This window comes from Callithrix jacchus, chromosome 8 (genome assembly GCF_049354715.1).
Source record: "Callithrix jacchus isolate 240 chromosome 8, calJac240_pri, whole genome shotgun sequence".
Lineage (NCBI taxonomy): Eukaryota > Metazoa > Chordata > Mammalia > Primates > Cebidae > Callithrix > Callithrix jacchus.
In genome coordinates, this window is record NC_133509.1 from 137,706,834 (window position 1) to 137,728,954 (window position 22,121).

A 22,121-nucleotide genomic window follows, 5' to 3' on the forward strand; every position below is an offset into this window, starting at 1 on the left:
GACAGGTGGACGTTATCAGGGAAGAATGGGATGTGCGCATCAACAGCTTCTTGAATGAGTTTGCTCTGAAGTAGAATGTTAGGGCAGCGGGGGTGCTGGGAACACGTTAGCATTTACCTGTGCTCTGGAAGGAAGGGTTCCAGGAGGGAGGTGGACCGAGGAGGGAATGGGATTCAGCGCCAGAGTTGAGGGTGGACCTTGCTCATGGGATCTGGAAGGAGGGCAGAGTAGACAGGCAGGCTTGCCTTTTAGCAGTGGGAGGAGGAGAAAATACCAGCTGCCCCTTTCCAAAAGCTGAGAGTAATAGTGACAAGGGGAAAGGCGTATTGTATGTTATGGAACTAAAGGTAAAGTTTGCATGAATTTTGAATACAAAATGTAATACTCAACATCCACTGAGTTGCTTCAAAGTCCTTATCCTCAGGGCTCTCTCCTGTGCCTTAGGGGGTACTTTGGTGAGAAAGTTTGAGAAGCCACTTCATTATTGTAGTCTATTGTTATGTTGTTAAATCTCACCCAAGTGAGTCTTTAACCTTAAAGAGTTTGAGATTCACTTACCCATTTTGTTATCCGTAATAGAGCTTTGGCAGCTGCTCCAAATATCCCTCCGTTTGTGCATCTCACTAGTTGTTGGCAGTCACCTCATTCTGCACTGGGAAGGCTGGAGACGGGTGGGGAGCTGCGGGTGTCTGGAGGTAGAATGGAGAGCTCAAGATTCCCACCCTTTCAGAGATGAGGTGGTGCAGGAAGGCAGGGCCTGCTAGGCTTCTGAAGCAGCACTCGCCAGGGACATTTTAGTGACCCTTTTCCCTGTGTTCTCAAAACACTTAACAAATACATCATTTGTCTTTTAATTCTGGCAGGGTGGTTGAGTGAGCTACGGGCAGTGCTATTAGCCAGCCTTTTACAATATTTAACAGTCAGAGGAGATTAAAAGTTGTTCGGCTTCTTTCCCATTGATCACATAGCCTGCTTTTTCTTTTTGTACAATTTCGGTATAATTAACCCTCCCACCCCTGTTAAAGTTCTTCAGCCTTCTCAGTAGAAAGCCCTGTGAAGTTTGATTCACCCACGGACGTTATTTCATGGAATGGAAGCATTTGGGAAATCAGGTCTTACCTTCCTTTGTGTCGACAGATCAGGCGGCTGAGGCCTGGAGGGAGCTTGATTTGAGATGACTAGTTTGTTTGTATGCCTGACTGGGTCAAGTAGCCACTTGCTTCCCGTCACATCTAATCAAATCCTAACTCTCTAACTGGAACTTTGTGCCCTTGGACCAGTACCTCCCCTCGCCCCATCCCCCATGCCTGGCCTCTGTTACCACCATTGTACCCTTCGCTTCTGCACCTTCTACGGTCTTAGATTCAAAGGTATAGATGAGACCATGCGGTACTGTCGAGCATTTTGCTTAGTGTAATGCCCTCCAGGCTCATCTGTGGCCATGCATGATAATCGTGTATTATATGATTTAGCAGTTTCAGAATTGCTAAAGAGTAAATTAAAAAACATTTTTTTTCTGGCCGGGCGCGGTGGCTCAAGCCTGTAATCCCAGCACTTTGGGAGGCCGAGGCGGGTGGATCACGAGGTCAACAGATCGAGACCATCCTGGTCAACATGGTGAAACCCCGTCTCTACTAAAAATTACAAAAAATTAGCTGGGCACGGTGGTGCGTGCCTGTAATCCCAGCTACTCAGGAGGCTGAGGCAGGAGAATTGCCTGAACCCAGGGGGCGGAGGTTGCGGTGAGCCGAGATTGCGCCATTGCACTCCAGCCTGGGTAACAAGAGCGAAACTCCGTCTCAAAAAAAAAAAAAAAAAAAAAAAATTTTTTCTTTCTCTTATTTTTATTTGTATTGTACTTTAAGTTCTGTGGTACATGTGCAGATCTTGCAGGACTGTTGCATAGGTACACACATGCCATGGTGGCTTGATGTCTTTATTCCCCCCCATCACTTACATCAGGCATTTTTCTTAGTGTTATCCCTTCCCAACCTCCCACCCCCAATGTCCCTCCCCTAGCCCCCCACTTCCCAACAGACCCCAACGTGTGATGTCCTCCTCTCTGTGCCCATGTGTTCTCATTGTTCAACACCTGCCTATGAGTGAAAACATGGGGTGTTTGGTTTTCTGTTCTTGTGTCAGTTTGTTGAGAATGATGGTTTCTAGGTTCATCCATGTCCCTAAGAAGGACCCAAACTCATCATTTTTTATGGCTGCATAGAATTCCATGGTGTATATGTGCCACATTTTCTTTGTCCAGTTTATCATTGATGGGCATTTGGGTTGGTTCCAGGTCTTTGCTATTGTAAACAGTGCTGCAATGAACATATGTGTGCATGTGTCTTTATAATAGAAAAATTTAATAATCCTTTTGGTATATACCCAGTAATGGGATTGCTGGGTCAAATGGAATTTCTGTTTCTAGGTCCTTGAGGAATTGCCACACTGTCTTCCACAGTGGTTGAACGAAGTTACACTCCCACCAGCAGTGTAAACGTGTTCCTATTTCTCCACATCCTCTCCAGCATCTGTTGTCTTCAGATTTTTTAATGATCGCCATTCTAACTGGCATGAGATGGTATCTCAGTGTGGTTTTGATTTGCATTTCTCTGATGACCAGTGATGATGAGCATTTCTTCATATTTGTTGGCCTCATGTATGTCTTCTTTTGTAAAGTGTCTGTTCATATCCTTCACCTACTTCTGAATGGGTTGGTTGGTTTGTTTCTTGTAAATCTGCTTTAGTTCTTTGTAGATTCTGGTTATTAGCCCTTGTCAGATGGGTAGATTGCAGAAATTTTTTCCCATTCTGTTGGTTGCCGGTTCACTCTAATGATAGTGTCTTTTGCTGTGCAGAAACTCTTAAGTTTAATTAGATCCCATTTGTCTATTTTGGCTTTTGTTGCCATTGCTTTTGGTGTTTTAGTCATGAAGTCCTTACCTATCTTAAATGTTTTCATCACACGAAAAGTAACTTGATGAGGTGGTAGATAGATTAACTAGTTTGATTTAGTCATTCTACAATGTATACATAGATCAAAACATCCAATTGTATCTTATAAAAATATATACAATTATTCTTTGTCAATTAAAAATTTTAAAAATTACAATAGGCTGAGGTGAGGCTACAGTGAGCTGTGATCCCACCACTGCACTCCAGTCTGGGTGATGGAGAAAGACTCTGTCTCTCAAAAAAAAAATGTAACTTTAAAAATTAATTAATTTAAAAAAATCCGAACTCTCCCATCACCGCAGCCCTGCATCCTTCTTCCTTCCCCCAGGGTCCCTCCCCTGAGCTGTGCTCTGATTCCCAGAGTGATGCGTCCCTGTCCTGGCACTCTGGCTGTGCTGTCCCTGTTCCTTGGGCAGCTTCCCCGTCACTCCTCAGGGGCTTCCCTGGCAATCCTCTGCTCGGGCTCTTCCTGAGTGTTGCATCAGCACCTTCCTTGCCTTTGCCCACTGGCCACAGCTTGTGTTTGCCGCCTGAGCCGGAGCACTAGTTTGTCACCTCATGGTCTTCCCCTCCGTGAGGGCACGGACGGCAGTCTTCCTTTCATGCAGTCTACCCAGCTGTGGGCGAGGTGTGTACACACACGCTCAGCATGTTTGTAGAACGAACATATGTATAAACTAGACTTTGAATCCAGATTATTGTTCTCTCCTGGCCATTACAGGTGCTTCTTCCTGCTGCCCATTTACATCTCGGGTGTCACCATCTCTGGCCAGTGCCTGCCCTGTGATCATCTATCAAGCGACCACAGTCCTTTGTGACTCTTGGGGCCAGAGGTGTTTGGGAATGTGGCATTTTTTAGATTTTAAAACAGAATTAGTGAAAGTCCCATATGTTATAGAACCTCCTAGGCAGCACCTTCTAATCAAGCGCATTAAGATTTTTGCAGTGAAGTATCTGAATATTTGCACTAAGTGGGACAGTGAGACTATGAATAGCCTCACATCAGATCAGGGCATGCTGCCAAGTGAGTTATGAACATGCTTTCAGTTTTCAGAGAGCTTTTTGGATTTTCGAATTGTAGATAAGGGATTATGGACCTGTCTTAGTGAGCATCTGCTTGTCACGCATTATGCAGCATGCTGAAACACAAAGGAAGAAAACATCGTGTCCGCCCTCCCATGTAGGGGTGGGTGGTCACCACACGCAGGTGATGAGCCCGTGCTGGGAGGGCACTCCGGCAGGTCTGGTGTTCTCCCCGTCATCTCCCCTTTCCCTTTAAGGGCATGCTCCACAGGTGCGGTTTCAGGTGAGCCACGTGGGCCGGGCTGGCAGCAGGGGCACTGCATCGTGACACAGGCCCCAGTGTGTCCCTCTCGGAGTGTCTGAGGCCACTGCTCTGGATTGCCCTCAGGTCTGGCTGTCCGGTCCAAGGAGGAGAGGGCAGACTCCAGATGATGCTGCAGATCCGGAGCGCTGCCTTTACTTCCTAACCTTCTGTACCCAGGCACCAGGTAATGGATTTCAGACGCATTTTGATGTACGTAGGTACCTTTACAATTTGCTTTCTGAAATGGTACCTGCTTTTTTTTTTTTTTTGAGAGACAGGGTCTTGCTCTGTCGCCCAGGCTGAAGTGCAGTGGTGTAGTCACAGCTGACTGCAGCTTCAGTCTCCTGGAATCAAGTGATCCTTCTACCTCAGCTTCTTGAGTAGCTGGGATTACGGGCACCCACCACCACATTTGGCTAAGTTAAAAAATTTTTTTTGTAGAGATGGGGTCTCGCTATGTTGACTAGGCTGGTCTTGAACTCCTGGGTTCAAGTGGATCCTCCTGCCTCAGCCTCCCAAAGTGCTGAGATTATAGGCATGAACCACCAACACCCACCTGGTACCTGCATTTGAAAATGTTTCATTGCCAAGCCTGCAGGGAGGTCTGCCCTTTTCTATTAGAAAATGAAGAGCTAATTCTGAAACATGCCTACTAAATATTCATATCTCAAGCACTTTAAAAGGATATAGGGTGAAATCATCTGTTCCTGAAGCAGATATCACTGTGTGTTCGTTCCTTTATTTCCGAAGTTTTTCTGTGGCCTTTGATAAGTTGTGTAGAATGTATTAAGCCTCATGTGAAAATGTATATTAAAGATTGCTCATTTAATTTAAAATGATTTTGTCCCAGGTATTTGACTTAATGAGTCAAGGTTTAATGAGCGACCGCACTATTAGAAACACCGTCTCAATCTTTCAGATTTTATAAAAGATATTACGGTTTTCAGAAAGTTGAGAATGGTCTTTCGTAATGTATTTTGAGATAGTTAAGAATAGAGTTTATATAGTTAAGATTAGGATTTCTATTGCAAAAACTCCAGGACACATTTTGGGCTTTTATGAGCGAGTAATCATGACAGGACAGAGTGGCTTCACCCGCGGTTTTGTGGTTAATATTTGCAAGTCGTTTATTTAACAAGCTTGAAAAGAGGCTCCCTGGTGTCTTTCATGATCACCCTTTTCTGGGGACCCGCTTATAAAGTAAAAAAATATCTGGTGGTATTATCTTTGCTTCAGATATATTATGTTTATGGAATTGGAAATGTTTGATTTCTTAGTCTGTGTGTATCCGTGGATTATGTAGTTTAAAAGTGTTGGCATCCGTACTGCATGTATAAACATGTCCGTTTCCAAGTGTAGCCTTTAAAAGACTGAGGGCTTTGTGGCTAGGGCACGGTGGCTCAGGCCTGTAATCCCAGTACTTTGAGAGGCAGAGGTGGACAGATCATGAGGTCAGGAGTTTGAGACCAGCCTGGCCAATATAGTGAAATCCCGTCTCTACTAAAAATAAAAAAATTAATCAGGTATGGTGGTGTGCACCTGTAGTCGCAGCTACTCAGGAGGCTGAGGCAGGAGAATGGCCTGAACCTGGGAGGCGGAGGTTGCAGTGAGCTGAGATCACGCCACTGCACTCCAGCCTGGGCAACAGAGTGAGACTCCGTCTCAAACAAAAAAAGTAAATAAAAGACTGAGGTGTTTTTTTGGTTTGTTTATTATACTTTAAGTTCTGGGGTACATGTGCAGCTCTTGCAGGTTTGTTACACAGGTATACACGTGCCATGGTGGTGCTTTGCTGCATCCATCCTCCCTGTCATCTACATTAGGTATTTCTCCTAATGCTATCCCAAGACTGAGAGTTTTTTAAAAGGTCATAATAGAAAAAAATTATGTGTTTTAATTGCTTAAACTTTTTTTGGTATTAAAAAAGTTGAACGTAATGTGGGAAAATGTGAAATGGATGCAGCACTATAAGATTTTCCACAGAAATACGTTATTCACAGTGAAGCACAATGGTAAGGCTCCATTAGCACTGTAGATGGTATCGTACCTGTGGAAAAACCATTTCACCATGAGAGTATTTACAAAAACTAAAGCCACCCCTGTCAGGTTTTGACAGAGCTTAGCTGTATAGGTAGTGAGTGACGTATGCCAAAACCAGTCTTAAATTACCTATGTTGTCAATATGCAGATTTTCTCTATTTAGTATTTAAATGGTGCGTTTACCAATCTGAGTAACTTGAAATGCCATATCATAAAAAGAATCAAATCTACCAAACTGAAAATGTGTGCATATCCAAAGTAGTTTCTTTTCTTGATTTTGGCTAGGTTAACAGAAGTATCTTCACATCTGTAATTTCTGGTAACTTAATGAGAACACATTGAACTTTTGGGTCGCAATAAATTTTCCCATTATGTAAAATATTTTACACACTGGTTGACTCATTGTGAATTGTGACTTGACATGATTCTCTTCCTGTGGAAAATAGAAACACACCTTATTGTAATGACGACTCGAGCCAGTTACAGAATTGTGCTCATGTTACCATGCTGACTGTATGTGCTTTCTGAGGTGGGTTGTCGAAGACTTTGAGGTGGACAGCTGGCACTGGGTGGGAAAGAGGTGGAAAGTTTTGTTAGGTTTAGGGAATGCAGCCTTCTCACTGTCATGTAGTTGCTTATTTTATACATAGTCTTCTTTTTGTTCTTGTGAGTGTTAATGTTGAGTTCACGTGTTTTCTTTGACCTCAAACCTTCTGAAATGTTTCTAGGTCTTAAAGATCCGGGTATGATTTATTTCCCAGTAGGCAGAGCCAATTAAATGATACTTTCTTGGGGGAGAGTGTTGGTAAGTTCCACGGTGACACCTCTCTCTCATGATTAAAAGTGTTATATTTGCACAAATATATCATTTATATTTTACTTTAAAATTAAGATCAATTTTTTGGCTCAAGCCTGTAATCCCAGCACTTTGGGAGGCCGAGGCGGGTGGATCACGAGGTCAAGAGATCAAGACCATCCTGGTCAACATGGTGAAACACCGTCTCTACTAAAAATACAAAAAATTAGCTGGGTATGGTGGCGCGTGCCTGTAATCCCAGCTACTCAGGAGGCTGAGGCAGAATTGCCTGAACCCAGGAGGTGAAGGTTGTGGTGAGCCGAGATCGTGCCATTGCACTCCAGCCTGGGTAACAAGAGAGAAACTCTGTCTCAAAAAAAAAAAAAAAAAAAGTTGAACTTTTAGATTTGGGAGGGGGGAGTTGACACAGGAATTATGAATTGTTTTGAATAGTGAGAAGCTTATTTAAAATCTTTGGAAGGGCTACCCCAAAAGTAATGCATCTTTTGGCATAGTGGGAACTCCTGTCATAACGTTTTCTTGTTTTTTAATTGAGTGGGTGAGCTGCATCTCATTAAATGGTGTCTGTTGGATGTTTGGCCTTTGGCTTGATCATGTCAGCTTTTAAAAAATAACTTTATTGAAACAGTCACATTGCATACAATTAACCTATTTAAAGTGAGTCCCTGGTTCAAGCCGTTCTCCTGCCTCAGCCTCCCAAGTAGCTGGGATTACAGGCACGTGCCACCATGCCTGGCTAATTTTTGTATATTTAATAGAGACGGGGTATCACCATGTTGGCCAGGCTGGTCTCGATCTCCTGACCTCATGATCCACCTGCCTCAGCCTCCCAAAGTGCTGGAATTACAGACGTGAGCCACCGTGCCCGGCTTCAGTGGTTTTTAGTATATTCACGGGTTGTGAAGCCTACTTTGGACATTCTGTAGAAATGCAGTTAGACAGCATGTGTTTTCTGTACCCAGCAGCTCTCACTCAGCATCATGTTTTCATTCATGTTGTAGCATGTATCAATCAAGGTGGATATTCCACATTGCATGTATTCATTAGTCCGTTGCTAGACATTTGGGTTGTTTCTCCTTTTTGGCTGTTGTGTGGTAATGCTGCTGTGAACATTCATGTGCAGGTTTCTGTGTGGACGTGTGTTTTCATTTCTCTTGGGAATATACTTAGGCGTTTGTATCCTCTTTTGTTGCTTCTTTTACCTTCGGTTAAGGCTCCCATTTATGCTTGTACAGACACTTTGCTACTTGTAACTGGGGCTTGTTTGGCCTTTGTTGCTGACCTAGTGACTTCCTGTGTCATATTTAAAGCCCATGAGACCCTCTGTTGCCTAGAGAGACAGGCAGAATTGCAGTCTCTTTCCCGCCTAAGACCAGATCACATCTGGTGGTCATGACATGGTCTTATCAAATAAGTACCTGTAAGATAATTGGTAAATACGTATGAATCTAAGCCAGATAGATTCTGTGTGTATTTTAGATTGTTTTTCTTCTATCTGCTTCCTCTTGGGGACATCCTTTGTTCTGTGGCCCCAGTGGCACCTAGAGTGACTATGAATGATTTGTCTCTGGTTTCCCTTCAGGCGGAATACTGCTGGCTTGGATTTTTTTCTTGTTAATTTTGGCGACTTAGTTGCCTGTTTGAAGTGATAGGTACCTTCAGATAGTAGTGGTGCTCTTTAGCATTTTAAGCGTCCAAATGAGACCTATTGGGATGTTTCCATAATTTGCATCAAATTCACATAAACGCACATTAATGATATTAGCTAGTCTGCCTGAGCTAAAGTATTAATTTCATTACTAGTGTTTAATAAAGGGGCAGGATTTGCCATGGCCATTCTAGTTACTGGTAAGAGCCCTGTAGGTCTCTCATCATATATTGAATCTGAATTAAGCTTGGAAATATAACTGAGTGCCTTGTGGCTATATTTGGTAAGTCATGCCTTATATTTTGACACAGCTTATGCTTTTTCACACCAGTTGACTCATTGTGAATTATGAGTAGACTGAATGCAGAAAGCAAATGCATTCAGTCCACTGAACATCAACGTTATGCGGTTTGTAGGATAGGTCTTACTCCTTTCTTAGACAAGGAATCTGGGATCCAGAAAGAGTGAGCGGTTGGTTGGGAGGAGTCGGTGCCAGAGGGAGGCAGCGTGCCCTTTCTGCTCTGCCTACGCTGTGAGGACACCAGGCCGTGCTTCACCAGGAGGAGGTTATGCTAAGTCCAAAGCATCAGGCCGCTCAGAGCCAAGCAGCTTTGCTGGAGCACCCACTGGTGCACATGGAAAGTGATTTCTCCTGTTGAAGCCTCGCTGCCACCTCACCCGGAAACGAGACAGTAGGAAGCCACCTCCCTAGGTGTGCGGAGACCTGGCACCCGTGCGCTGAACCTCGCTGTCCTCGGTCAGATGGTTGAGTTGGGCGGCAATTGGAAGGGTCCTGTGGCACGCTCCTCTGGGGACCTTCTGCCACCCCTGGAGGCAGCTCGCGCCCCTGCCCATCTCTCCCCACCAGTGCACACTCCTCCCAGCCCTGGCCCAGCTGCGGGGCTCTCCCCAGTAGGTGCTGGCTGTTCCAGGAGGCATGAGAGTGTTGCTGTGGGACGTGCCGACTGCTCGACATCCCCCAGGGAGAGCCCGCTCAGCCGCGCACGGGCTTCTGGCCGGGCAGATCAGTGGGGAAGAGTTCTCCTACAGCGCTGCTGCCAGCGGGGGCTGGTGACAGTGGCACTGCCATGCAGAACAAGCCTTGATCTCTGACTTGAAAGGCAGCATTCTTCTGGAACTTCTGTGGGGAGTGCCCAGAGTGGCACCTAAATGTTCAGAAGTGCTTGATGAAAGTTCATCTGAGGCTTTTAAACTGCTCGAGTGAGTCTCTCTGAAGCGCACTGATGGCAAAAGGAAACCACCTCGAGCTGCCTGCCTGCACCTTCTCTCCTCGTCTCCCGTGGGCTGTGAGGTGTTCCCTGTCAGGAATTTACGCGGAGGCGTGTCTGCTGTGGCCGAATGTGTTCATTCATTCATAGCTCACGGTGAGAGGGAGGGATGGGGGAGGAAGACTGCAGTATTTCCTTAAAAGTTTTTCCGTAACTCGAATCCCTCCCACCCCCGTGAGGTAACATCATCTTTTCCAGTTGGCGTCAGTGAACTCTGTTTTGGGTATCTACAAAAGCATAAGGGGTGGGTAGGGTGTGGCCGGAGGAGGCTGGTGCCTGGGTGTGAATCCTGGCTCTTCCGCTTGAACTCACTGTGCCTCAGCGTCCTCGTGTGTCGGATGGAGCCGCCTCACAGGAACAAGCAAGTTGTGTGTGTGGAGCAGGTGGCTGACATGCAGCGAGTCCTCCAGGAATGTGGCCGCAGCAGGAGCACTTTGGGCACCACTGCAGATACAGCCCTGACCACGCTGCAGGGGCTTCCGTGCAGGGCCACTGCGCATCCATCACTTCAAGACAGCGTGGGGGCTGCCAGAGGTGGGGGGGCTGGCTGCCAGGGGTGGGAGGCAGTCCGTGAAGACTTCCTGGAGGAGCCTGAGATGAGAAGTAGCGTTAGGTAGCCAGAGACAAGGCAAAGAAGGGCCATTTTCCTCAGAGAACAGCATAACATTGGCAGAGGTCCGACATGTCGTTTCCTATTACAGAATTGGGGAGTGCCCAGTAGGTTCTTTGTTTGTTCATTCATTCAGCCTTTCACCTCACACCTGTTCAGGGTCCGGCTGGGCTCTGGACATGGGGTGGAAGAAAGCCATCTGAGCAGAGGCTGCTTGGACTGTCACCTCTGTCAGGGTTGCCACCAATGCCAGAGGACAGCTGTTACTTATGGGTGGTGGCATGGTGGGGTGGCACAGCACAGAGCTGCCCTGCTGTGCTCACAGCCGGTTCGTCCCCACGGTCACCACGTGCCTTGGGCAAGTGTAGGCCTCAGGTCCCAGACACAGGTTTCTGTCAGGGATGGTGGTGTCCATACCTGCTCCAGTCTGCTGTGAGGGAGGAACGGGCTCCAGCCACAGACATTTACCTTGCAGAGGACCTCCTGCACCTGCTGAGAAATGGGTATGGCCATCTGGAGGATGTTCTCCCCTTGGCCCTCCCTGTTCCAGCCAAGTCCACAGCCTTCAGCTCCTTTTATAAGTATTCTTTTCTCACAGAACCTTGTCCTGGAGCTGCAGATGGGCCCTGGTTCTGCCTCCCATGCAGTGCCGGTCCTCCTCCACCATGCACGATGGTGTGTTTCCCGTTATTCTTCCTCCCAGAGCACTGGCACCCACCCTGGTGGCGGTTCCCCTAGTCAGATTGAGCATCCCTTATCCAAAATGCTTGGGACTAGAAGTGTTTGAGATTCTGATCTTTTTGGAATATTTGAATATGCATAACTGGATATCTTGGGGATGAGACTTCAGTGTAAACACACAGTTCATCTCATATACACCGTATGCACATAGCCTGAAGGTAGTTTTGTGCAGTTTTAAAAATATTTTGTGCACGAAGTAAAGTTTTGACTGTGACCCGTCACGTGAGGTCATTTGGGGAATTTCCTCTTGTGGTATGTAGGGACTCAGAAAGTTTCGGATATGGGGGCAGTTTGGATTTTTGGATTAGGGTTGCTCAACTTGAATATCCGTATATCTACAGCACATGGTCAGTGCTCACTAAACCTATTGCATGAATGAATGAAAACCAAAGGTCATTTAGTAAGCATGTTACTATTTCAGAAGTCTCTTTTCTGAAATCGATTAGATGGTCAACGGTTTAATATTTCAGGTGCTCTGACCACATAATGGTTGTTACCATACTGTGAAGGTAGCTGGGTGTTCAGTGATTGCTGCCCTCAGCGGACCTGGAAGTGCTTGCTGTATTTGCATGTTTTGGAATGGAGATCATGGCTCATTCCCAGGAGCCCCTCAGCAGGGGGTCTGAGCCTGGTGCTAAGCAGCAGATTTGCAGATTCCCGCAGGGCGTACCTGAGCACTGAGGGGGCGTCGTATACACATCACACTGTTCCCGCATCCCTATCCCGCACAGCCGGTGGTCACAGCCGTCATCCAGTAAAACCACAAAGCAGTCAACCTTTAGGAAACAGGTAGGAAATCTAGAAAAAGCCTCAGGTGTTGACAGCATTTTTGAAGGTAGTTAAAAAAATCTTTGTGATTGGGAAAGCCTGCTCCCTGTGCCAGGGAGACTCTCTCCAGCGCTTTTGCTTCTGTGGTTGGTAGCTTTCAGAAAGACTGCAATGCAGCGGTTACCAAAGTCCTTGTTAATATGGAAACAACCCGTGGCGAAGCCTTTTGCTCCCCTTCGCAACTGCTGCCTGCTGCCTGCAGTCTGAAGGAGGAGATAACAAAGGCAGTGATCCTCCGGACCTGGCAGTTTAGTGATTAGAACGTGCGCGATTCTGTGAATGCTGTGGCTGGCGCAGGCATGTCCTGCAGCAGCTCTGTCAAGTTACTGATGCAGTGGGTTTCTTCCCGGGAACGCGAGGCCGAAGATGGCTTTGCAGTTTTTGCACAATAATTTTGTTTTCATCTCTCTGTTCAGGGGACGGAGTATAAGAAGGTAATGGACTTTAGAAATCATGCATATATGTGTTTTAAATGTTGATGAATATCCTTAGTCAAGGTAAAGAATTATGATTGAATAGATCTCTTTTGAACCTAAGAAATAAAACTTTATTTCTTGTTAATGACAGTTTTGACAATTGAAGAGTTACCTTGTTTCATGTTGACAGATGCCCTCTAAGGGAATTATTGAAGGTGTTCTTTGAAGAGATCTGCTTTCTCTTGGATTTGCTAAACATAGTTGAATTTCAGAGATGTAGATACGGATGTTCTGTTTCTTTAACTTAAGCAACGACAGTTTCATTAATCTGGGTGGAACTTTTCATCTTACAAAATCTCAACCACCAGCTGTAGATGATGAATTCTAATCTCCTTAGTTCTTATTTTGTCTTCAGAAGAGCATTTTCGGATGTGTGGAGCTCTGTGCTTATCCATGGGGTGAGCTGGGTGCTACCTCCAGCTGCTGCTCTTTGTTTATCTTAGAAGGGAGTCCAAGAGTCAGAGCTGAGATTTATTTTGCAATGAATTAGTGGCCCCAAACTGTATTAAATGCATTATGGGTGGTAATTTATATGTCCAATGCCAAGAAATATAATGTTGGGGTTACCATGGCAACTGCTTGCATTCTGAAAAGCTTGTGAATGGGTTCTGAACCTTCTGGCATTGGAAGTGAGCTTTTCTAGCTGAGAGCCTGCATTCGCGATTCGTGTAAATAAATTCGGCTTTCCATATGAAGCACATCCTTTCTCTTCGTTTACCAGGGTAGTCCGTTGAGCTCAGTTCTTTCTCTGGTGACGTCTGCCTTGGTCTCTTGCTTCCTGGCAACAGATTATGGTTGAGACATAGTTTTCAACTTCAGGCTGAGGAACTAGCCTGTGTGTGTGATAGCCTGCCACCTCAGTCTGTGGGCTGTGAAGAAGGGGGCTGGCTCATCGTGCCTCCTGAGGGCTAGCCAGTGCATAAGGTCTCCAAAAGCACAGTTGCAGCCCCATGTGCTGGGGGGGGTCCTGGCACAGCTTTCTGTCCATCCAAAGGGTTTGTTTTCAGTAACACACATGCTAGGGCTCTTCCTGGGAGGCAGCCCTGCCTGTTTCTAGGATATCATGGGGATTAGTTTTGGGGATGGACGCCCAGGTTATAAAGACCCATGTTTAAAATGTCAGGCTTGTGAAAATAATAAATGAGGGCCTACTGTCTTCATTGCCAAAGGTCTGTTTGCTGTTGGTTAGAAATATATGTAGCATAGGCTGGGCGTGGTGGCTCATGCCTGTAATCCCAGCCCTTTGAGAGACCAAGGCAGGAGGATTGCTTGAGTCCAGGAATCCAAGACCATTCAGGGTAAAATAGCGAAACCTTATCTCTATAGAAAAATAAAATAAAGAAAACTAGTCTCCTTGTGGATTTAAAACAATGTTGTTGTCTTGATGGCCTGGGACTGAAATGTCTGTGTGATTTCAGGGGCCTGAGGTTGGAAGGCTGGAGCCTGGTGTTGCTGCCAAGGTGGCAGCTCCTAGAGGGCCTGGCTAGGCTCTAGGAGAACGTTTTCACCCTCTGTGGAATTCATTCTCTTTGTTAATAAACATTCAGATCGTAGAGTTTAAATGTCAAGCTTGAAGACAGACTGGCTTTCAGGCACACAGTGGACACGTTGCTGTGGCTCACCTGTAGGCCTCAGTTACGAATCTTTGTCTAATCCAATCCCTTTATTTTACAGATGAGGAAAATGAGGCCCAAAGAAGTGATGCCACTTGGTTAAGGTCCCAGAGCAGGTCAGAATCAGATCTAGGATCAGAAACCTGGCTCCTGGCTCTCTACTCTTCTAAGGACCGCTCTACTGACAAGAGGTTTGCTCTCAGTGCATGTTGTTTTTGCTTTCCTTTTGTCAGAAAGAGGCCTGTAATAACAACAGGCATCTAATGTAGACTGTAATTTAGAATTTTTAAAATTCTTGTCTTCCCTTCCTCTGGTTATTTATTGAATTTCTACTCAATGTGCTGGAGTCACCAACGGGAGGGGCAAAGGGCATCACCTTTGCCCTTAATGCTGTGTGCTGTGATGAGAGATGGGTGCATAGCCGAGCCTGCAGACTGGAATGTCGAGGTAAATTCTGGCTTGACACCTGCATTTCTGCCTGTCTGTGATATTCTGTGTTCTTATAGAGAAGCTGCAGCGCCCAGCAGTTACCCTGGGGCGAATCTGAATCACCACCTATTAAATCAAGATCATGATTCTGTATTTACTAAGGCAGGGCAACATAGTAATTTAGACTCAACTTACTTACAAGTTGCAACTTATTACACGTAATAAGAGGTTCGCCTTACAAGGGTTGAAATACCAATTGATTTTTTTAGCCAGATTCCATTGAACCCTGGTTGTTGATTTTCCAATCTTGAAAGAAGACTGAGATTTTATTGTAGAACTCACTCAGGGTGCCATTGTGTTTTCCTAAGTATTCTCAGTGATTTCTCCCATTCTCCATATTCTTCTCACATGGGACTTTGACAAAGAGGTGTGCCTGGGCTGGGTGTGTGGCCCCCCTCACCCAGCAGTATGGCACAGTGGTGCTATGTGACTTCTGAGCTAGGTCTTTAAAAGGGTGCAGTTTTTGCCTGGATTTCTTTTTGGGATACTTGTTTGCCATCCATACAGTGAGGAAACCCATCTGACCCACACAGGAGGACCACACAGTGAGCAGGGCATTGACATAACAAGGTGACTTCTGTTTTCTGAGTAACCTCAAGCACAGTGTTTAAACTGTGTCCCCGAGCTCAGCAGGTGGAGGTAAAAGATTTTCAAAGAAGAGGATAATGTAGGCTCTTGGTTGACCACATGGTGAAGAGAGGTCTCTGGCACTTCTGAACTGTTGCAGATAGGGCACGGAGTGCTGGGACTTCAGTCAGGCCAGGTCCTGCTGCCTCACTGCCCAGCTCTCCCGGGTGCTCCTGGCCTGCCTTGCTCTCTGGCCCAGTGCTGCCTGCTGCCCTTTCATGGGGTAAGCTGCTTTCTCCCAGCCCCAGCCATCGGTCCTGTTGCTCAGAATGCAAGAGCCTTTCTTGGCTTAGAACTTTAACTCAAAACCCTCAGTTCTTTTTTTTATTTTCTTTTTTTTTTGAGATGGAGTTTTGCTCTTGTTGCCTAGGCTAGAGTGCATTGGCACAATCTCGGCTCACTGCAAACTCCGCCTCCCCAGCTCAAGCAATTCTGCTGCCTCAGCCTCCCAAGTAGCTGGCATTACAGGTACACAGTACCGCACCTGGCTAATTTTTTTTGTTTTTTTTTTTTTTTTTTTTTTTTTAGTAGAAATGGGGTTTCACCATGTTGGCCAAGCTGGTCTGCAACTCCTGACCTCAGGTGATCCGCCTGCCTTGGCCTCCCAGAGTGCTGTGATTAGAGGTGGGAGCCACTGCATCCGGCCAACCTTCAGTTATTGATTTGTTTTCCTTCTTCCTTTTTTTGGCCCCAGATTTCGAGAATATCTAATAGTGCTGGGCAGTTTTGCCATTCATCATCAGGGGTAGTTTGGTTTATTATAACTTGCAGCTTCGTACCTTATAAAACAAATGCATTTTTTGCTTTCAGATTTGCTTGTCTAAAAGTTCTATTCATAATAGCAACTTAGCACAAGGCTTCTCATATATGAGTTGATGAAAAGCAGCTCCTGTATCACCTTTAATAAGGATAATTTTGAAGTGTAATTTAATGCCTGGAAGCCAGTTGGTACTGAGATTTAATTTTATACTTGGAAAAGAAGTTTGAGAAGAAAAGTATCCTTTTTTTCCTTAGGTTTATTTTTCTTAGTTGACATATGAAATTGTATATATATTTATCATGTACAACATGATACTTTGAAGTATATATTACGGAAAGGTTAAGGCTAGCAAATGAGCAAGGTAAAGATAAACTCAATAGTTATCTTCTTTGTGGTGAGAACACTTCATATGACTTCCTTTTTTTTTTTTTTAAACATAAAATCTTTTGGAAAAGTCATCTACTTTCTCAGCATTTTTCAAGAAGAAAAGTATCTTTTTAACAAATACGTTTTCTAGGCCCTGGTCCGTAACCCACTCTGTTCAGTTAATATTTATCAAGCACTGGCTGGGCGCAGTGGCTCACGCCTGTAATCCCAGCACTTCAGGAGGCTGAGGCGGGTGGATCACCTGAGGTCAGGAGTTCAAGACCAGCCTGGCCAACATGGTGAAAGCCTGTCTCTACTAAAAATACAAAAATTAGATGGGCATGGTGGTGGGTGACTGTAATCCCAGCTACTTGGGTGGCCAAGGTAGGAGAATTGCTTGCGCCCTGGAGGTGGAGGTTGCAGTGAGCTGAGATTGTGCCACTGCACTCCAGCCTGGGCAACAGAGCTAGACTCCTCTCAAAAAAAAAAAAAAAATTGGGTGTGCCTACAGCCCATAGCAATTTACAGACTCAGTGCGATTCCTGGCAAATTACCAAGGAACTTCTTCACAGAACTAGAAAAACGCTGCTTTAAAATTCGTGTGGACCAAAAAAGAGCCCAAATAGCCAAGGGAGTCTAAGCAGAAGAACAAAGCTGGGGGCATTCTGCTACCCAACTTCAAGCTATACTGTGGGGATGCAGCAACCTCACAGCACGGTACTGGTGCAAAAGCAGACACCAGTGGAACAAAAGAGAGAGCCCAGAAACAAGGCCGCACACCTACAGCCATCTGGTCTTCGTCAAAGCTGACAAAAGCAATGGGGAAAGGACTCCCTGTTCAATCCGTGGTGCTGGGACAACTGGCTAGCCACATGCAGAAGATTGAAACTGACCCCTTCCCTACACCCTGTACAAAAATCAACTCCAAATAGAAGACTCAAGTGTAAAACCCAACATTGTAAAAGCCCTGATGGGCAGCCTCAGTAAATACCATTCTGGACATAGGAACTGACAAAGATTTCATGATGAAAACGCCAAAAGCAATTGCAACAGAAGCAAAAATTGGCAAATGGGATGTAATTAAACTTAAGAGCTTCTATTCAGCAAAAGACACTATTAACAGAGTAAATATACATCCTACAGCATGGAGAACATGTTTGTAAATTATGCATCTGACAAAGGTCTGATATCCAGCATCTATAAGGAACTTAAATTTACAAAAAAAAAAAAAAAAATTAAAAAGCGGGCAAAGGGCTGGGTGTGGTGGCTCACACCTGTAATCCTAGGACTTTGGGAGGCTGAGGCAGGTGGATCACGAGGTCAGGAGATCAAGGCCATCCTGGCCAACACGATGAAACCTCACCTCTACTAAAATTACAAAAATTAGCTGGGTGTGGTGGCAGGCGCCTATAATCCCAGCCATTCGGGAGGCAGAGGCAGGAGGATAGCTTGAATTAGGGGACCGAGATTGTGCCACTGCACTCCAGCCTACGACAGAGCAAGACTTTGTCTCCAAAAAAAAAAAAAAAGTAGGCAAAGGACACACACAAACTCTTTTCCAAAGAAGAATACATGCAGCCAGCAGGTATATGAAAAACAGCCCAAATCACTGACCATTAGAGAAATACAAATCAGAACCACAGTGAGATACCATCTCACACCAGTCAGAATGGCCATTATTAAAAAGCCAGAAATAAGAAGCTGGTGAGGTTGTGGAGAAAAGGGAGCACTTACACACTGCTGGTGGAGTGTAAACTAGTTCAGCCATTGCAGAAAGCAGTATGGTGATTCCTCAGAGAGCTAGAAACAACTACCTTTTGACCCTGCAGTCCCGTTACTGGTTACGTATCCTCAAAGGAGTATAAATCACTCCACCATAAAGATATGTTCATCGCAGCACTATTCACAATAGCAAAGACATGGAATCCACCTGAATGCCTGTCGATGGCAGACTGGATGAAGAAAATTTGGTACATTTATATTATGGAATACAATGCAACTGTAAGAAAGAATGAGATCCTGTCTTTTGCAGGAACATGGTTGGGAGCTGGAGGCCATTATCCTCAGCAAACTAACGCAGGAACAGAAAACCAAGTACTGAACGTTCTCGCTTATAAGTGGGACCTAAGTGGTGAGAACACATGGACGCAAAGAAGGGAACAACAGACAGTGGGGCCTCCTCGAGGGTGGAGGATGGGAGGAGGGAGAGGATCAGGAAAAATAACTATTGGGTTTTAGGCCTCATACCCGGGTTACAAAGTAATCTGTACAACAGACCCTGGTGACAGGAGTTTACCTGTATAACAAACCTGCACATGTACTTCTGAACCCAAAATGAAAGTTAAAATAATTTGGGCATGGTGGCACATGCCTATAATACCAGCACGTTGGTGGGAGGATCACTTGAGGCCGGAGTTTGAGGTTACACTGAGCCGTGATTGTGCCACTGCACTCCATTGTGAGTGACAGAACAAGACCCTGTCTCTAGAATGTATATCTACACGATACATACATTTGGTGGGTGATTTGTAGCAGCCTGTGACCATCTGGGGCAGAGCCGGTGCTGTGTGCAAGGTGTGCTGCTGGCACACAGCCCAGGAGTCTGGGGCTGCTCAGGGCCTGTGCACCTGCTCACTCTGTGCCTGGCTTGTGGATGCCGCTGCCTCACTGAGTCTTTTCCGAAATTGTTTAGCAGCACTGCCACTGCTCTAACCTACATTTAAAGGTTTATTTTCATAATTTTCTGACAGAAAATTTTATTAATGTAGCCGTTTTATTTATATAATGATTGTTGAGAATAGAAAATTTTATGTTCAAGATATTGATTAATTTCTGGAGAAACCTAAGAGACTTGTAGTTGCATAACAAACCTCTTTAAATTCATGGTGTAAAGTACAGTGAATCATTACTGTATTAGGCAGAAGCCAGCATTGCAGAATACAGTTTATTTCAGAGGCCACTTAGGTGAGAATTCCAGGTGAGCGGGAAACGTTTTACACTGTGGTATGTATGATCATTGGATGGTACTCTGGAAAGTTTGTACTAGTGTATCTAGCAACTATAGCAAGGTGGGGTGGGTGGCCTCATTTGATTATGAAGTAAATTTATTCTAGAGAACTTATGTAGCATGAAGAATATTAAATTCAAAGAAGTGTTACTCTACCTATCTTAAATTTTTAACATGACTCTTCTCTAGCTGTAAAAATGTGACATTTTATGTTTTGGGAATAAAATAAGTATGCAGTGGTAATGAATGTTTGATCATGATTTCAGGTAAGACATCAGGGAAACCTATCACAGTGCCATAAGCAAAAATGAAAGAAACTCACTGTGGTAGATTGCTACAAAACGGCTTCTTGTTCCCCACCAAACGCTTTGACTATGACTGAGTAGCACAGAACAGCCATTCCATTCTTCCCTTGCCCTTTCCTCCTCCTCATCCAAATCCAAGTTCCAATAAAACTTTATTGACACAAGCCGGGCGCAGTGGCTCACACCTGTAATCCCAGCTCTTTGGGAGGCTGAGGCAGGCAGATCCCCTGAGGTCAGGAGTTCAAAACCAGCCTGACCAATATGGTGAAACCCCGTCTTAAAAAATAAATAATTAGTTTAAAAAAAACTGTATTGACACAAACAGCCTTAGTTTGTCTCGAGAGGCAGTTTACATGTTTCAGGGCAGGAAGGAAGGAGTCAGACAGAGCCCACTGGCTTCACTAAAGTGATGAAACAGCAGAAATTGGGGAGGACAAGACAGCTAGAATTTGTGGAGGAAAACACAGGAGAAGAGAGAGCAGGTTAGTAAGAGATGTTCAAGTTTGGTAAGCTCAATAATTCTACTCAATTTTCATATTAGAGTAGCTAGAAATTAAGTAAGTTTCATGGAGTTTTTTTGGTTTCTTTTCCTTTTTTTTTTGAGTCAAGGTCTTGCTCTGTTGCCCTGCTCAATGCAGGCTGGACTGCATTGGTACAGTGACAGCTCACTGCAGCCTCAACCTCCTGGACTTAAGCCATCCTCCCACCTCAGCCTCCACAGGTGCATGCCACCACACCTGGCTAATGTTACATTTTTTATAGTATTATAAAGATGCAGTCTCACTATGTTGCTGAGGCTGGTCTTGAACTCCTGGCCTCAAGCGATCCTTCCACCTCGACTTCCTAAAGCGCAGAGGTTGCAGATGTGAGCCACCACGCCTGCCCTGCAAACAATAATTTAAATGATGTGATAAAGTTTCTTTTAGCCTAGTCGAGATCTTAAAATCTTCCTTGAAGTCAGAAATTAGCCCTGTTTGGTTCAGCTAATGGTGCATCAGGTTATGAATGTCATATATTAGTCCTAAGGGATTAAACAAACTCTGGCTATGTTAATGCTGAAATGCAAAACAATGAAGAAAAGGATACTTGGTTTTAAAATGGGGCAGATGCATCTATTGGGCATTATTGAGATTTTGGAAAATTAGAGCTATGTATTTTGTGTCTTGCTAAGGAATGAGATAATTGTGCAGGGTTTGAATTGACAGGTGTCAAAGCCAGCAAAGATAGTGTGGTCGAATTGTTGGGTCCTTGAGACCTGGGTTTTAGTCCTGTTAGCTCTGACTTTGGGCAAGTTGATTGACGTAATTGTTTTAGTTACTCAACAATCCAGACTCTGGCCAGCAGAGTTGGAGCATTGAATGATCTTTCTAAAATAATCTGAGCATGCAAATGGCAAATCTGATTTAACAGCATAACCCTTGATTCTTACGGCACAAGTCAGTGAGCCTGCCTTTGATGAGGTAGTCGAGGTGTGATAACAGACGTAGCAGTTGAGAACACTGACTCCAGAGGCAGACCGCTCTGCCACTTAGTCCCGTATCATGTTGAGAAGCTGCTGAATCTTCGTCCTCTAGTTTCCTCATTTCTGTAACAGGCAGATTTATAGTTGTGAGGAATAAATTCATAACTACAAGAAGTAAATTAATAGTGAAGACTAGTACGTATCAGATGTGTATTGTGTGGCCAGCACCATTGTAAGTGGTGAGGATACAAACCTGAACAAGACACGTTTCTGTCTTCAGAACGCTCACAGTCAGATGGGAGAGAGAGAAGGAAGCAAGGTGAGTACAGGCTTATAAGCGTTGTGATGGGTGCCTTACAGGACCAGGATTTCAGGAGGGAGGGTCAGTTTCCCTGGGAGGGGAGAGGTAGGGAAAAGATGCTTGTGGGAGTTTAATTCAGCAAGCAAGTGCTGCCTGCTGGGTGTGCCTGCAGCCCTGCTAGGCATGAGACTACACGATAAATTTAGCACGATCCCTGCTCTAAAGGAGCTTTAACTTAAAGGGAAAACATGAGTCTAGTGATAAATAGTAGTTGTCAAGCTACTTGAATGGAATCTTGCGGATGAAGTGTTTGACAGACAGTGGAAGAACAAAAACACGGAAGGAGACAGTCATTGCGGCTGGAGCGGAGTTTGCAAGTCCACTCATGGTGAGGGAGGGGATGCTGAGCCAGCAGGGTGGGGTCAACTCACTCCCAGAGGCCGGCTCAGAAGCAGCAGATACA

At 45.0% G+C, this 22,121-nt stretch overlaps 1 protein-coding gene across 7 annotated transcripts in view; it reads left to right on the forward strand.

The window, feature by feature from the left end:
- The window catches only part of TRAF3 (TNF receptor associated factor 3), a 138,213-nt gene that overhangs the window by 39,328 nt on the left and 76,764 nt on the right, over positions 1-22,121 (forward strand). For 3 of the 7 annotated variants that reach the window (XM_035261594.3, XM_078335803.1, XM_035261588.3), the window contains exon 2: positions 14,403-14,532. The exons of 2 other annotated variants lie outside the window; for them this stretch is intronic. The gene's annotated coding sequence lies outside the window, so the exon portion shown is untranslated. Of the gene's footprint in view, positions 1-12,452; positions 12,687-14,402; positions 14,533-22,121 lie in introns of those variants that run through there. 2 more of the 7 variants (XM_035261585.3, XM_078335804.1) reach the window with 1 other exon arrangement.